The sequence below is a fragment of the Notolepis coatsorum genome (assembly GCF_963971535.1).
Source record: "Notolepis coatsorum genome assembly, chromosome: 15".
NCBI lineage: Eukaryota > Metazoa > Chordata > Actinopteri > Aulopiformes > Paralepididae > Notolepis > Notolepis coatsorum.
The window spans coordinates 64,946,254-64,963,343 of record NC_140179.1 but is presented as its reverse complement, the minus strand read 5'-3'; positions in this window follow the sequence as shown (position 1 = coordinate 64,963,343).

The following is a 17,090-nucleotide window of genomic DNA, read 5'->3' as shown; positions in this document are numbered from 1 at the left end:
TGTGGCGCATACAGTTGAATGCTGGTATTACATTAATTGAGGGACACGAAGAAGTCAAGTCCGATGGGATTTGGGAATCTCAAATACAAATCGGGATTGGAATAAAAAATGCATTTATATTAAACAATACAGAATATACAGCACTTTTTAGAGTCTGTAGGGTAAGCACTTATTCCCTCCCCCCTGAACATTTATGGAGATGTATGGGCCTTTTAAGTCAGTGATAAAAGTGTCTTTCAAGGATAAGTGAGCTCCTGCACTGATTATTATAGTTCAATATTCAATATTTGATCACCAAAACCCCCCAAAAAGCATAAAAAGGGGGCCCCCCGCCCGAAAAGGGCCCTTAAAAATCGCGCTTTCGCGCGCGCTCGGTTAATATATACACACAAGTGTAGTGCCCTTTTCAGCCTTTGAGCACCTGCCCCTCTAAAGTCCTGTGCACGTCCCTACATAGTATAATAGACATATTAGCATGGTACTGTAGGTAGTAGTATACGGATAGTAACATAGTACATAGTAGTAAGGTATTAGTAAAAGACAGTTATTTATATATTTAATATTGTAGAAAACATCGGAATAGAGAAACGCACAATTTCTATCAGTTGACAACACAAAGCCGTGTGTCATTTATTTCACAGTAGCACACGTGACAGCTGTCAGAACTATGCCGGGCTAGCTTCTGACAGCTCATAGTAATCAAACATTTATCAATGAAACCCCACACAGGGCGTCTCCTCTCAGCCCAACCCAACCCAAAACCAACCTCCTTTTTTTTGACCAAATCTTTTTTATTTTCATTTTTTCAAACAAGAAACAACACAGCACAATAATGACAATAATACATACAGACATCCAAGAACACAAACTAACACAACAATGATTAGACAATAAAATTAGACCTATTATATATTTACATACACAACCAGTCAAAATAGTTTGAGACAAAGTAAAAGGGTAATAAAATAAAATATATACTATAAAAAGTGCTTACCGAGCCCCCTCCACCTCCAGGTCCGGCTACCGCAAGCCACCACTCCGGAGGACCCACCGCGCGACCCCCCCGCGAGCCAAAGCACCACGCAAAGCACCATGCCTCTTTAGTGCCTCGACCCGCAGGGACCCCGAACCGCGGCCCCCCCCAGCCAGAGCCCACGACCACCAGACCCAGATCAGAAGGGGGTCAGAAAATATACATAGGATCAATATTGAATGAAAAATAATACACAAAACAAAAAATACAAAAAAAACATAACCATCAACATACATGAATATTCGCTCGTTCCCCCCCCCCCCCCCCTCTCGCCCCAGGATCCCAACGTGAGACACCAATATAATACCTTATTCAGTACTCATTTTCCACAGTCATATGCGTTCTTTTAGTTTTTCCACCACTGCCCACGAGACCGCGATATTGGCCTCATTAACACCTATGATACGTGCAGTGGAAATCTCCAAATAAATAACATCAAGATAGGTGAGAATCCATACCTTCGGACATAATTTATCTGGTTGTATCCAGTGTGAGGCAATCAGCTTTTTGGCAGCCGTCAGACCAGCCAAAATGAGTCTTTTTACTTGTGCAGAGGTCGGCAATTGAGAAACATCATTTAACAACTAAACTGAAGGCAAGGCCGGTATAGTTAGAGAGAAAATCTCTGATAACTGAGTGGTGACATTTTCCCAAAAGCTCTCAACAGGTGGGCATTCCCAATACATATGCATGTATGTTCCAATGGCACCGTCCGGACACAAGGTACATAGAGAGTCAGGCCTGAGACCCATCAGGTTCAATCGCCTGGGGGTCAAATAAGTCCTATGAACAAAATTTAGATGAATCTGTTGGTGATCTGGGTTGCGTGATGATAGCCTAATATTTTCCCATACCGCATCCCAGTCAAAATCTATATCCAACTCAGGGATATCCTTTCTCCAAATCGTATCTAAGGGTAGGTCTTTGTATGAGGAATTAAGTAGGTGCCGATAAAAGTCAGAGACAAAGCCTCTCGATGTCTCTCTGTCATAAAATAATTTGTGAAACCGTGACGTTCTAGTGGAGCGTCCCATGGAACCCTGTGAGCCTTTAGTGCTGCCCTCATTTGTAAATAAAAGAAAAATGTGTTACCAGGGGGATCAAATTTGTTGGATAGGTCCTGAAAAGACCGGATACCAGAGTCATTGAACATATCCCTCAATATATGGATACCTTTCCCCTCCCATCTGGGGAATCTAATGGGTCATTGTCCAATAAGGAGCAAATTGTTATTGAATAGTGGGGAGTATGTGTGCCACTTATGGCGGTTAGTGCATGCTTTCTGGGTGTCACGCCAAATCTGGATCACATGTGTGATCAGAGGTCCAAATCGTAATTTGCATTGCTTAATTGAGATGTTGGTATACACAACATCTTGAAGTCTGTGTGGGGACACCATCTCCTCCTCCAATGGGCGCCAGGAAACAGCCGCTTGAGCGTCAAACCAAGTGATAAGAGGTCTTAGAGAGTAAGCTTGGAAATAATACTTAAAGTCTGGAAATGCTAAACCCCCGTCGAGCTTACTCCTCTGTGCAGTGGATCTCTTTAAGCATGGGCGTTTGTTATTCCAAACGAATTTATATGCAGCAGAGTGCAGTTTTTGCCAGTAAGCAACAGGAGGGGACAACGGGAGCATGGAGCTGATAAAATTAATTCTAGGTAAGACATTCATCTTAATTATCGAGGTGCGGGCCTGTAATGAGTTCTTTAATTTGGACCACCTGTCAAAATCCTTCGTAATCCTGTCACCCAAGCTGGAGTAGTTGTACTTTACTGTCTGGTTGACAGTTGGGAATATTTCAATCCCCAGGCATTTAAAGTGCTCTACCATGAGAATATTTGCTGGAAGGAGGGTTGCCTTCGCAGCCTCGTTGAGTGGAAGAAAGGCTGATTTTGGCCAGTTGATCTTAAATCCAGATAGGCTGCCGAAGTCATCTATTACTTGGAGGAGGTAGGGCAGAGAGACGGCTGGGTTCTGCATAAATAGGAGTACATCATCCACGTATAAGCTGATATGGTGATGTGTGCCCTTAATTGACACAGGCGATATAACCCGGGATTGTCTTATGTAGTGAGCTAAAGGTTCAAGTGATAAAGCAAAGAGTCTAAGAGGACAACCCTGTCTAGAAGAGAGCGAGACCACGAAGAGTGGTGAGCAGAGCTTCCCTGTCAAAATCATGGCAGAGGGACCTGTGTAGAGGACTTTGATCATGTGAATGAAACCCTCACCCAATCCCATCCTTCTAAGTACTGCCCATAAATATGACCACTCCAATCTGTCAAAGGCCTTCATCGCGTCTAAGGACATGACAGCCGTAGGGGTTGCGACATCCTTACTGGCATCAATCACGTGCAGTAAACGTCTGATATTATCCGATAAAAAACAATCTGCTTCGACAATGTTGACTGGAAATGGGTCATTGATAATGCAACGGGCAGATTAGACACACATTTAAAACATAGATTAGGCAATATTAACGTTAACATTGGAGTGGATGGTGGGCATTCAAGCACTAAATGAGCGCCCCCTGCTGGGCACTGAAAGTGTTAAAGGGCTGACATAAAAGACATGCCCTCACTAACATTAGATACACAGATACATACACCATCACATACACCTGGGATGACACTAGGGTGTGCACCAACACCTCCATATTAGAGATACCCGTGCACACCCCAGTGTCATAATCTGGACACAGACAATCCTCTGCCCCCTAAGAACCACCAGGGTAAAAAATCGCGCTGAGCCATGGATGCACACTGAAATACTGACCGCTATGAAAGCCAGAGACAAAAAATGCTCTGAGTTTCGTAAAAGTCAGTCAAAGCTTACCAAAAGCACGAGCAGTGAACTCCAAGACCACGTGACTGAACTCAAACTAGAAAGAAACAGACTAAGAAATGACGTAAACTCCATGATCAAAACTGCTAAAAAAAATGTCATCAATGACAAAACCGAGGAAAACAAAAATAAACCACGTGAACTTTGGAAATTACTCAACAATCAACTAGGCTGCAGTAAAAAACTCAAAACCAGGTTCTCAAACATAAACATAAAGACGGACAACACGCTCATCACAGACAAGCTGGATGTAGCCAATTACTTAAACACTTTCTTCACAAACATAGCCACAACACTGGTAAACAAACTACCCTCCCACTCAGGGCAGTATGGGGTAGAACACATAGTAGCATACTACAAGAACCTAGGCGTCCACAAAGACGACTTCAAACTGGAAATAGTAACTACAGATGAGGTACTCAAAAAACTGAGCGCCCTCCAACCAAACAAGGCCACTGGCCATGACAACATCCCCTCCAAATTCCTCAGAGACTCAGCAGCAGCCATCACCCCAGTCATCACACACATAATAAACCTCTCCATAAAACAGGGACACGTCCCCAAGGACTTCAAAATTGCGAGAGTAACACCCCTGCACAAAAAGGGCAGCAAATTAGACCCGGGTAACTACCGCCCTGTTTCTATCCTTACATCCATCTCGAAAGTCATGGAAAAAATAGTATACGAACAGATCGAAAAGTACCTCGCGGAAAAAAATCTAATCTACGAATTCCAATCTGGCTTCAGAACATCCCACTCCACTGACACATGCCTTCTCTACTTGAACGACCACATCAAACAAGAGGTGGACGCGGGCAAATACTGCGGCATGGTCATGCTGGACCTACAAAAGGCCTTCGACACTGTCAATCACACCATTCTGATTGACAAGCTAAAAGCAATTGGTTTTGATAGTTTATCAGTGAGCTGGATACAATCCTACCTGGAGGGGAGGGAACAGATGGTGGAAGTAAACGGTACCCTATCCCCCCCCCTCACAGTGAGCTGTGGTGTTCCACAAGGAAGCATACTAGGACCGCTACTATTCCTAATTTATGCAAATGACATGTCGTCAGCTTGTGACTGCAACTTGTTCCTGTTTGCGGACGACTCAGCCCTGCTGGTCTCTGACAAGAACAAGTTACAGGTTGAAAAAGCCCTCAGCTCGGAACTAGGCAAAATCTGCATATGGCTCGCCGACAACAAACTATCATTACACATGGGCAAAACAGAGTCCATTCTCTTCGGTTCAAATAACAAACTCAGCAAGACCGACGGCTTCTCGGTTACAGTGGGTGACAATATTATCACAAGGAAAGATGAAATTACCTACCTGGGTTCCATCCTAGAGGCTAATCTTTCCTGTGACAAAATGGCATCCAATGTAATAAAAAAAGTCAACCAACGAACGCGATTCTTGTACCGGATCTCCTCTCTGGTAAACAAGAATACCCTGAAGACTCTAGCAGGAGCACTCATTCAAGGGTACTACGACTATGCTTGCACCTCATGGTACCAAAGCACCTCAAAGGCACTAAAAAACAAATTACAAACATCTCAAAACAAGCTAGTCAGACTACTACTTGACCTGACTCCTAGAACCCACCTCACCCCTGCCCACTTTGACAACCTAGGATGGCTTAGAGTAGACGACAGAGTACAGCAACTTGCAATGGGCCTGGTCTACAAGATACACTACGCGACCAAGGTACCCATGTACATGTCAAAATACTTCCCAAAGGTCAGTGAATACCACGATCACAACACCAGAGGGAGCTCCACAAATCATGTAAAACCCAGATTCGGCTCAAACAAGGGACTAAACACGTTTTGCAATTATGCCACATCAATGTGGAACGCCCTGCCTAAAGCTGTAAAGGAATGTGAATCACTACCCACCTTCAAAAACACTCTCAAAAAACACCTACGTGAGACTGCAATTCGAAACTGGCCCCTACAAATGTCCTAACCTAGTTGTACAGTAAATGACCAAGTAAGGCTTTGTCAATATTCCAATGTACAGTGTAAAATGTGTGTGTGTCCCCTTCCCAACCCCCCCCCACCTCCAATGTACAGCCCTCACCCAACCCACGCAACCCCACCCCACCCAACCAACCTCCTCCAATGTACAGTTTCTATGCCAAATGTATATACACTCCTTTTCTGGACACTTTTGTATCACAAACAGTACTGTATTTGCAAATCTGATATGTCATAAATGTATAGATGTAGCAGTACTGTCTATCTGTATGTCATGTATGTCATATATGTTATGATGAATTGTAAATGGGGGACCCTGATGTAAACAAGACGAAAGTCTTTCTCTGGTCTGCATCCCCTTAACAATTGTATGTATTGAGCTGTACTGTACTGTACCCATTCTGCAATCTGTTAATAAACTTTTCAATCAATCAATCAATCAATGCCGCCCTCCGGCGGTCTGTTCGCGGTACTACAGGCAACCTCCCTGTGGTTACCTATTGTCTGGAGCCTGTTGACTGTAATTTCTAATGTACTCCCTATGTATCTAGGGTGACCAGATCCCAATAAACCAAATGTGGGACAAATGGTATGTTTGTGAGGGACAATGTGGGACCCCCCCCCCCCCCCCCCCCCCCCCCCAGCGCAGCCCCCCCCCTTTTTTTTGGTGGACTGTCCCTGTCCCCTCTATCAAGGCTCATCCGCCACTGTCCTCATTAAAATGACCACAAGCCTAATATGTCTAGCCCTTATTCATTTCTTTTATTTTCCTTTTGTCTCTAATGGGTGTTAAGTACTCAAAATAAATAAAATGACCACCCAGACTTACAATCACTTATGATTATAGGTCTGAACCCCCAGTCTTATCACACACATGCACACGCACGCACGCACGCACACACACACACACACACACACACACACACACACACACACACACACACACACACACACACACACACACACACACACACACACACACACACACACACACACACACACACACACACACACACACACACACACACACACACACACACACACACACACACACACACACACACACACACACACACACACACACACACACACACACACACACACACACACACACACACACACACACACACACACACACACACACACACATATTGACCACCCAGACTATGCATAATAATGACCACCCTCACAACCCTTTTTCACTCTCCTGCCCTCCGGGAGGAGAATGAGGAGCCTCCGAGCCAGCCTCCGAGCAGGCTGAAAGACAGCTTCATACACCAGGCTGTCAGGAAGCTGAACTCTCTCCCAGCTCTCCCCTCCTCTACTCTGCCACCACGGAACCTGGACTAAGAACCCCCCCCCCCCCCCCCCCACTGACACACACACACACACACACACACACACACATACACACACACACACACACACACACACACACACACACACACACACACACACACACACACACACACACACACACACACACACACACACACATACACACACACACACACACACACACACACAACACGTATCAGACACAACACGTATCAGGTCACGCACCCCACCTTATCTTCACACTCATACCTAACCAATGGGATGATAGACACGACACGCCAGGAGGGAGGGGGTCCCAATCGCTCCCCCTCCACCCACACACGAAACAGCAGTTGAAACACCTTTGATGCACACACACAAACACACACACATACACACACACCCTTAACAGGCACGACTTGTCTGTGTGTGAACATGTACATGTCAAAATACTTCCCAAAGGTCAGTGAATACCACGATCACAACACCAGAGGGAGCTCCACAAATCATGTTAAACCCAGATTCGGCTCAAACAAGGGACTAAACACGTTTCGCAATTATGCAACATCAATGTGGAACGCCCTACCCAAAACTGTAAAGGAATGTGAATCACTACCCACTTTCAAAAACACTCTCAAGAAAACATCTACGGGAGACTGCAATTCGAAACTGACCCCTGTAAATGTCTTAACACAACCCCCTCCAATGTACAGTAAATTACCAAGTATGGTCTTGTCAATATTCCAATGTACAGTTTTGCTTGTACAGTGGTACAGTGTCCCCCACCCACCCCTCCTACCCAACCTCCTCCCCCACTCCTACCCAACCTCCCCCCCCCCCACTCCTACCCAACCCCCCCCCCACCCAACCACCTCCAATGTACAGTCCCCCCCACCCCCCCCCCCCCCACCTACCCAACCTCCTCCAATGTACAGTTTCTACGTCAAATGTATATACTTTTTTTCTGGACTCTTTTCGTATCACAAACAGTACTGTATTCGCAAATCTGGTATGTCATAAATGTATAGATGTAGCAGTACTGTCTATCTGTATGTCATGTATGTCATATATGTTACGATGAATTGAAAATGGGGGACCCTGATGTAAACAAGATGAAAGTCTTTCTCTGGTCTGCATCCCCTTAACAATTGTATGTATTGAGCTGTACTGTACTGTACCCATTCTGCAATCTGTTAATAAAGTTTTCATTCATTCATTCATTCAACACTGTGAACACCAGGGGGCGCCCTACTTCAAAGAAACATCTAGGCTTCAGAGTGACAGCCAGAAAAATGGGGGGGGGGCGTATTTAGCGGAGGTTTTAAAAGGGGCGGTGCTTAAAAGGGGCGGGGTTTATTTAGCTGGAATATAAAAAAATAGGCAGGGCTTAGGGGTCATAAATCAATCAAACTTTCCATATATGGTCATGACAGAAGCAGTATTTCACTCCTCTCTCTTCAGGTTACTGTATTTGATGTTCTACAGAGCTCATATATTATATACATTGCTCATATATTATATACATTGCATTAAAGGTAGAGTCAGTGATATATTTTGTTTACATTACGTTAGCATGTGCCAGCATAGCTGTCACATAGGCAGGAGACAAAACATGTACATTTTAGCCCCGCCCCTTCCCCCGGCCCCGCCCCCTCCCAATGGAGCTGCCTCGTCGCTTGCCATCTGCTGGTCAAAACCTGTATGTACCCAGCCATTCGTTTAAGGGTAAACTGTACATGTTTTTTCACAGGAAATGCACTGTATTATTTTACAGATTACTTTTGTGTTCCTACTTTAAGTGTAAATGCTATAAAAATACAGTAAATTACCTTTTATCAAAATATTAACCATTAAATAAAGGTTGTAATCTGTAAATGTATTTGATTTTACTGTAAATGTTATGATGAATTGAAAATGGGGGAAGAAGTCCTTCTCTGCTAAAAACAAGCCATTGTAATTGATTTGCTCCCACCTTGTGGTGAAAACGGAATTCCCTCATTTATACATCTATTGCACTCTTCCACAGCCAGACACTCTCACATCACATCTTAACTGTAAACAATCATTCTTCACATACCACGAGAGATAAACATATTTCTTCATTCATATCAACAGTCACAAAACATTCATCCAAACTTTATCTGACTTGCTTTCACGCAAACCAGTGCAGAACATCACTATTCTGCTGACGTCATTCATTAATCTAAGCCAATGGGAGGTCACATTGTTCAGTCATACCACACAGACCAATGAGAGACGTCGATATTCAACCAAACTCCCCAGTCATCCAAAACAGGAAGTAAAAAACGTTCATTCTTATCGGCAACCTTCTTCATTATATGCCAAACCAGCTTGATTTTTTTTAAATCTGCTTTCACAGTTACATTCACACTTCTCACCCAACCTTAGTTCATGTCATTAATCCTTACGTAAACCACTTCCCCGCACGTAAATTTAATCTAACGTCACACGTTAAGCCAAAACCGAAGATTTTCGTCCGCCATCCCGTTTTAAACAGCGTAAATATGACATTTCTCTTAGTTTTTAAAGCAATCAATTCATATTCGCCAACTCCTACACATCATAGCTAGTATCCCTCCGTTTTTAATAACAATCCGACCATCGCAACATATTCTAAACACATAATATTCGCTGACATCGTGTTTTCCACCGTGTGAGACATTGAAATCAGCTCGGCATACTTTACACTGCTGCCACCTGTCGTCACGGAGGGGAATTGCAGCCATTTTGTAAAAATGTATAAGTACAAAATACGTGCCAATTCCGTGAACCGTGAACAAACAGGAGAATCCCGGGGAAAACGGTAGGGTTGACAGCTATGTGTGCCAGATTTACCACTCCCACTAACCCCCACTCCCACTGACCCCCCACCCCTGTCCTGTGCACAAGCACCAACGCCCCCATGTTGCTGATTGGACTGAACAGTGTTGTGCGGCTCAGTGCCGTGTTGGTTTCCAGAGCCAGAGCTGAGTATGAACACAGGATTCTTTTTCAGCGCACACAGAACAACCAGCAGACTGTGAAGAGATATTCGCTGAATTGGACAAAAGTGAATCGCTGACTGCACGTTTAATGATAGCATTATCTTCCACTCGATCACATAATAACATAGTGACATTTTGATATTGTGAGAAGGAAACAATTGGGACTCCTCAAAGCTGGGAGCCTCTGTGTCCCATCTCTCTGGATGGCTGGGTCAACCTAAAGGCTTCTTTTGTCTAGGCGCGGATTCCATCTCTGAGCTCTCACTTATAATAATGTAATCAGTCAGTGCAAATAGGGGACTGAGGCTGTCCCTTTCGCATCTAAGACATTACAGATAACACAAGCACTGCCCCAGCACTTCCCTTCACGGAGTCAACAACACGTAGCCATTCCGACCGTCATGGAGAAGCCTTCAGCACAAGGGGACTTATGTGGTTTTGTAAGTGACCTCCCTTGCCTCTCCTTAGAGATGGTATCTTTCAAAGAGAAACTTTAAGATGTCAAAATGTCAACTACAAGTTTGTATGGATGTTTTAACTCTCAGAGGTCGCAGCTGTGTTGTGATATTTTAGGTTCGCCTGGTCAACTTTTATACAACTGCTTGTAAAACCCCAACCCTGTATTGTACAATGAAGTCTTTTTCAGAATTACCTGGGCTATCAGAATATATGTGATTCAGTTTTGTCATATCAAGATATACATGCGTTATACCACTATATATAAATGTAGCAGCCTGAATATTCTACAAAGTATTCAGTAGTGCTAACTAACTGTTACTTTCCCTGTGTGTGTATAACGTGTGATTTACAGTGTTCCTTTGGATAGACTAACAGTGTTCCTTTGGATAGCTCGCCCAGTCTAACGACGAGGTGAGGTGCTACTCTTCTCCAGATGCAGTATGGATTACTAGCAATAACATTGAGCCCTTTTTCCCTTTCTGGAGCGGTCCTTGCGTGAGACCAGTGGAGGTTGCCAGCAGGGGGCGGAGTGGCAGTGGTGGCAGGTGGAGCAGTGGAGAGAAACAAGCAACGAGGAAGAGGGAATTACCTGGAGGCGTGCGGAACAGGAAGCTCTCTTCGGCGTTGGACTTGGCCGTGAACGGTCGCAGCTACAACGGGTGTGTGCTTTGGAATAGCCCCGTTGAAGAAGTGAAGTTGGAGAGCCCCGTCGGAGCGAGCGACGGGTGATGAGACATACTTGCTAGTGACGGGTTATCCTAGAAGTATCAGCGATAGTGTGTGAGTAAGAGAAACCGAACCCAAGGACTAACGTCTAGAGCTAACAAGACTAACGTCTAACGTTATCGGGTTATAGTAGTTACTGTGTGCGGTATAGTAGCATGCCGCTAACGGCTCCGTCTGACTTGAGTGCGGGCGCGAGGCGCTGAAGAGACCGGTGGTATAGCCAGCCACGTTGCGTTAACAGTGTAACCGAATAGCAGGAGGGTGCGCCGAGACCCAAAGCTTAGCTGTGTTTAAGGTAGCCAAAGTATTAGCATGCGCGACAGAAGCAAGCCAGCAACAGCAGCGGTGGACGTTTCCCAGACGGTGCAGAGGACGCCTCTTCCCACCAGCAGAGGACGCCAAACAGCAAGCTCCGCCAGCTAACCACTGCCTGCTGTTCGCCTGGCCTGCTGGCTGTGCTCGCGGGATCGCCGACGCCATCTTGTCACCCGGACGAGCGGTGACAAGAGTGGCTCCGCCATCTTGGCTAAGTACTAACAGTACCACGTGTATCAAGCAACGTCCATTGAAGTGAACGCTAACCACCAGTGTCTAAGGGGTACCCCAAACAATTTAAGCCGGCTTAGGTTAGGTTTTCTTTGATAACGTGGGCCCACATTTATTGGTTATTTTGTTATTTGTTTATTTGACTGTTTGATTCTGGAATTCCCAATGTGTCTACGTTCTATGCCTGGGTTCCCCCAGTACAAGCGGGGTGGTTTAATGTATTGAGCACTCGGTGCCTATGGTGGGAAGAGCTTCCCCTACATTGATAACAAGAGCACCCGGTGCCATATATTAAGAATTAACGTTGTAATGTATAACCTGCCCAGGCTTCACTAAAAGTAGACCTAATCGGGATCATTGTGTGTGTCTGTTTCTTTGAGTTCCATTTGCTACTTTATTCTCTGGGTAAATATTGTGACTGCATAATTATTTAACCCTTACACCCCATTTACAGAATAGCATTTGAAGGGTCTATACAGGTGGTCAAGGAAGGGTACTGCTTAAAGGGAAGCCCAATAATACTATTGAACTGACAGTCACTGGGTGTGGGAGGGCTGTCGGAGGTACTGAGGGAGTGAGGGTGTGTGGGGAGCTACTGCTGACCGCCTTGGAAGGCGAGGGAGACCAGAGTACCAGTCCCCAGGTTAGTAAATCCTGGGCCCCATCCACTCCAGCTGCAAGCCCTCCAGAACGACGTTCCGGGCCAAAGACGGGGGTACTTATAGGTCCAATACTATAGTATCCTACTACCCAGTGTCTGTGTACTACTACTCCCACAAGCAGGGATAATCCACCCTTCTACATAAATATCAAATATATACGAATATATATCAAAGAATTGTATTGGAAAAAACATAGAGCACAATAAAGAACTAGATTTTTGTCTCCAAAGATGTCTTCTATCAAGACTTAGGAAACAGGGGGGGGGGGGGGTAAAGTCCTAACGTATACGCTATTGTGTATCCAAAAACTCACCGGACTACGACGTTAACGTTAGACGTTTTATTGCTCAACACAGCGACCAACTGACGTTACCACAGCAACCAACTGACGTTACCACAGCGACCAACTGACGTTACCACAGCAACCAACTGACATTACCACAGCAACCAACTGACGTTACCACAGCAACCAACTGACGTTACCACAGCAACCAACTGACGTTACCACAGCAACCAACTGACATTACCACAGCAACCAACTGACGTTACCACAGCAACCAACTGACGTTACCACAGCAACCAACTGACGTTACCACAGCAACCAACTGACGTTACCACAACGCTTGACGGCACCACAGCAGCCTGTCGTGAAACCACTGCGCCGTCTTAAAGGCACAGTGAACACCGTTGTGATGCATACACACACAACATACGCATAAAGAATTATTGACATTTTTGCCATAGAAGTCAGTTCATTTTTCAATCTGTATGTTTATACCAAAATTCAAACTTTTATGAAAATGCTTGTAAAACCTAAACCCTGTATTGTACAACTTTTTTTTTCTTCTTTTTTTTTTAGCATTTATTGCTTTCATGGTCAGACATGACCAACAGATGAGGAGAGGATGAACGGGAGAAGAGGCGGAGAAGACATGCGACAAATGGGAGTCACCGGGAGTGGGAAGCAAACCCGGGACGGCCACTTCGCGACGCAGCGCGATACATGGTGTGCTACTAGAACGCCCTGTACAACTTTTTTAAGAACAACCTGGGCTATTAGAATATATATGATTCAGTTGTGTCAGATCAAGGTATACATGCGTTATACCACTATATATATAAAATATATATATAAATTTTTTATTGAAAAAAACACAATAAAGAACTAGATCCCTGTCTCCAAAGATGTCTTCTATCAAGACTTAGTTATCAGGGGGAGGGGGGGAGTAAAGTCCTAACTTATACGCATAAAGAATTATTAAAATGTTTGCCATAGAAGTCTGTTCATTTTTCAATCTATTCTCAGGAGGCTCATACAGAACCAAGCATTTCACTGTAATGTACATGTACTTTATGTGACAAATAAAACAAAACTTTAAATATTACATCACATAGAGACTGACACACACATGCTCTGTTTTACATACAAAATCACCTCACCATTACATTTACATGTACTTCCTGGTCTATAGGGAGGTGTAGTGGTTACTTCCTGGTCTATAGGGAGGTGTAGTGGTTACTTCCTGGTCTATAGATTAAGATTAAGATTTGTTTATTAAGGACAATGCAAATTAATGAACATAATTTACATGAGTGTATGCATAACATCACAGCATGATAAGGACGTAAATATGCCGGGAATAGCACAGGGCTAATTTCCACCCGTAGTCCTAACATAAAACAAAACACAAAACGGACCATACAACGTTCATTCATAAAAACTGACATCACTGACATGACCACACTAACATGACATTCAGTCAGTACAACATCACTAACATCCCTAATGAGTGCATATTTGGCTGTCTAACAGCCATTTCCTGAGTTGGCCCCTAAAGGTGGACAGGGTGGTACATTCCCTTAAGGGGACCGGAAGGCTGTTCCATGTTCCACTTCCCTTTATCGATAGAACATTTTTGCTGAAGGCGGTCTTTCTAAAATGGACCTCACAATCTCCTCTGGTGTTTGACCTAGTGGCCAATCCAGTGTTCCTTTTCTCGTGGATAAACTCCTTGAGAGGGGGAGGGGCTAATCTGTGCAGGCATTTATATACAAAGCAGGAACTTTTATAACGTCTGAGGTTTTCAAAATTTAAAATGTGATGCTTATCCAGGATTTTACAGTGGTGGTATGAGTACTGTTTCCTGTCATATACCTTCAATACCTATAGGAAGGTGTAGTGGTTACTTCCTGATCTATAGGGAGGTGTAGTGGTTACGTCATTGTTGTTTCACTGTGCCCTTTACATGCACCTTACAAAAGTACTGGACAAAATAATAATAAAACAAATTGTCTATTGTGAAGGATTTGGGGTGCTTTTTCAATGTATGTGATGTATAGATTGGGGGGAGATGACCACAGCTAAAACGGTGAGATCGAAATGTGCATGGAAGACGGTGATAGAACGGTGACCAGTGGATTGAATACACTGCCAGCGAGGGTGTTTTGTTTTGAATTCCTTGTAAGAACAAATTGATAAGAGAGAGTGTAGGCCCAGAGCAGGAGGGAGAGAGGTTCATCTTAATGAAACGTGAAATGTGTGTAAAGGTTAAACGCGGTTGTCATGACAGCGCAGCACATGACAACCAGAAGGCGGGGCCGTCGTTGTTACGACGAAGATCTATGAGTCGAACAGTGTTTCCGGGTGTAAGGCAGACCAAGAGCGAGTAGGACTGAGATCACACAGAAGACACTCTCCTCTCATCGAGAGGGGGGGGGGGGGGAGGAAGAATGCCACATCATCATTAGCTTCGGCTAACGCGAGGAGGGTTAGGCTGACGACCAGGCCTGAACACTATTGGACTGAATAACAAAAGGACGATAGACGAACACACCGAAAGGTCATTAGAATAGACTCTTCAAGGACAATACAATCTGTTAACATCTGAGCTGAGGTTTCTGTTTAGAGAAATAAACACGCTTTTCCTTGTAAGGTATTTCACGTTGTCGGAGTGTCGGATTCTTACGGAGGTGGAGAATTATTATGGTTTGCGGATTGTACTAACGGGGGGAGATAAGGATCTTATGCCAGTGTCAGAGACGTCAGGACCATTAAAATGACACAACGCAGAGGAATTGGATGGAGAGCCAAACAGACGAAGACGTGATACTGGCCAGTTTGATCAGGATCTAACAATTGGCAACCTGGCATTCGTGTGACACCATGTCCGGGAATCAACCAGGAAACAGCTAACGGCTAATAGTTGTTGTCGTCAGTGTAAAAATAAATTATACTTAAGTGAAAGTATGGGTACCGTCTAAAAATCGTACTCAAGTAGAAGTCAGAGTATCTGGCCAAAAACACACTGAGTGAAAGTCAAAAAGTCTCTACTTTTAAAAGTACTTAAGTACTAAAAAGTAAAAGTAAAAACTTTTTTCTGACTGTCTATTCTTCTGATAGCAGGTGTTTAATCAAAGATCCCTGCTTTCTAGTCATGCACACGGACCAATCGGCATGGGTATGGGCGGGTTCATTTTCCATTGATGGGGATTTGATTGGCTGTTTTTAAATAAAGAGCGGCCGCAGGATTAATAATGTTAACGTTAGTTCGGCCAGAGAAGCAATTATACTAATTAAAATTAACATTCTCTCTGAAATGTAATTGAGTAAAAGTACAAGTACATACAAACCTAATAATACTCTAGTAAAGTACAAATCCCCAAAAACAGTACTTAAGTATTGTAACAAAGTACAATTACTCAAGTACTTTACACCCCTGGTTATGATATTCTGATTTGAAAATGTAACGGTAGTGCTAATTACACCTGCCCCACAGGTGTAATGACCTCAGAGGTTAGAGCCAGAGAAAGAATATGTATGTAGGCCTATACCACACTGATCTCTAAATGCATCCAAAACAAAATGTCTAATTATTTGTTCAAAGCATGCTCAGAGAGAGAATCACAGATTAAATATTTCTTTGCAGGGTGCAGATATTGAGCAAGTTAAGGAGGCCAGATTGCTTGGAGTTATAATAGATGAAACACTCTCTTGGTCAACTCACATTAACAATATTGTAACAAAAATGAGCAGAAGTATTTCAATTATTAGACGGAATGCCTATTTTTTAACAGACACAGCTACCAAGCAAGTCATACAATCACTAGTTTTGTCACATCTGGACTACTGTCCAGCAATCTGGTCAAATGCATCCAAACAAGATTTAAATAAAATACAGCTTACTCAAAATAGAGCTGCAAGACTTGCATTGCATAGCTCAATTAGAAACAGTGTTGAGAAAATGCACAAGGAACTGTCATGGATGAGAGTCAATGAGAGACTAGTGTGTAGTCTTATTTTGTTTATGAGAAATATTTATACTTTGCATAAACCTGTGTGCCTCTTTTTGCAGCTGGTGCTTATTAGTGATGGTCATGGCTATGGCACTAGACAAGCCTTGAAGGGTAGGTTCGCCCTGCCGAGACCCAGAACTGAAGCCTTAAAGAAAACTGTAATGTACAGGGCAATGTCCTACTGGAATAGACTTCCACAATATTTGGTTTCAATTACCAGTAAGGTG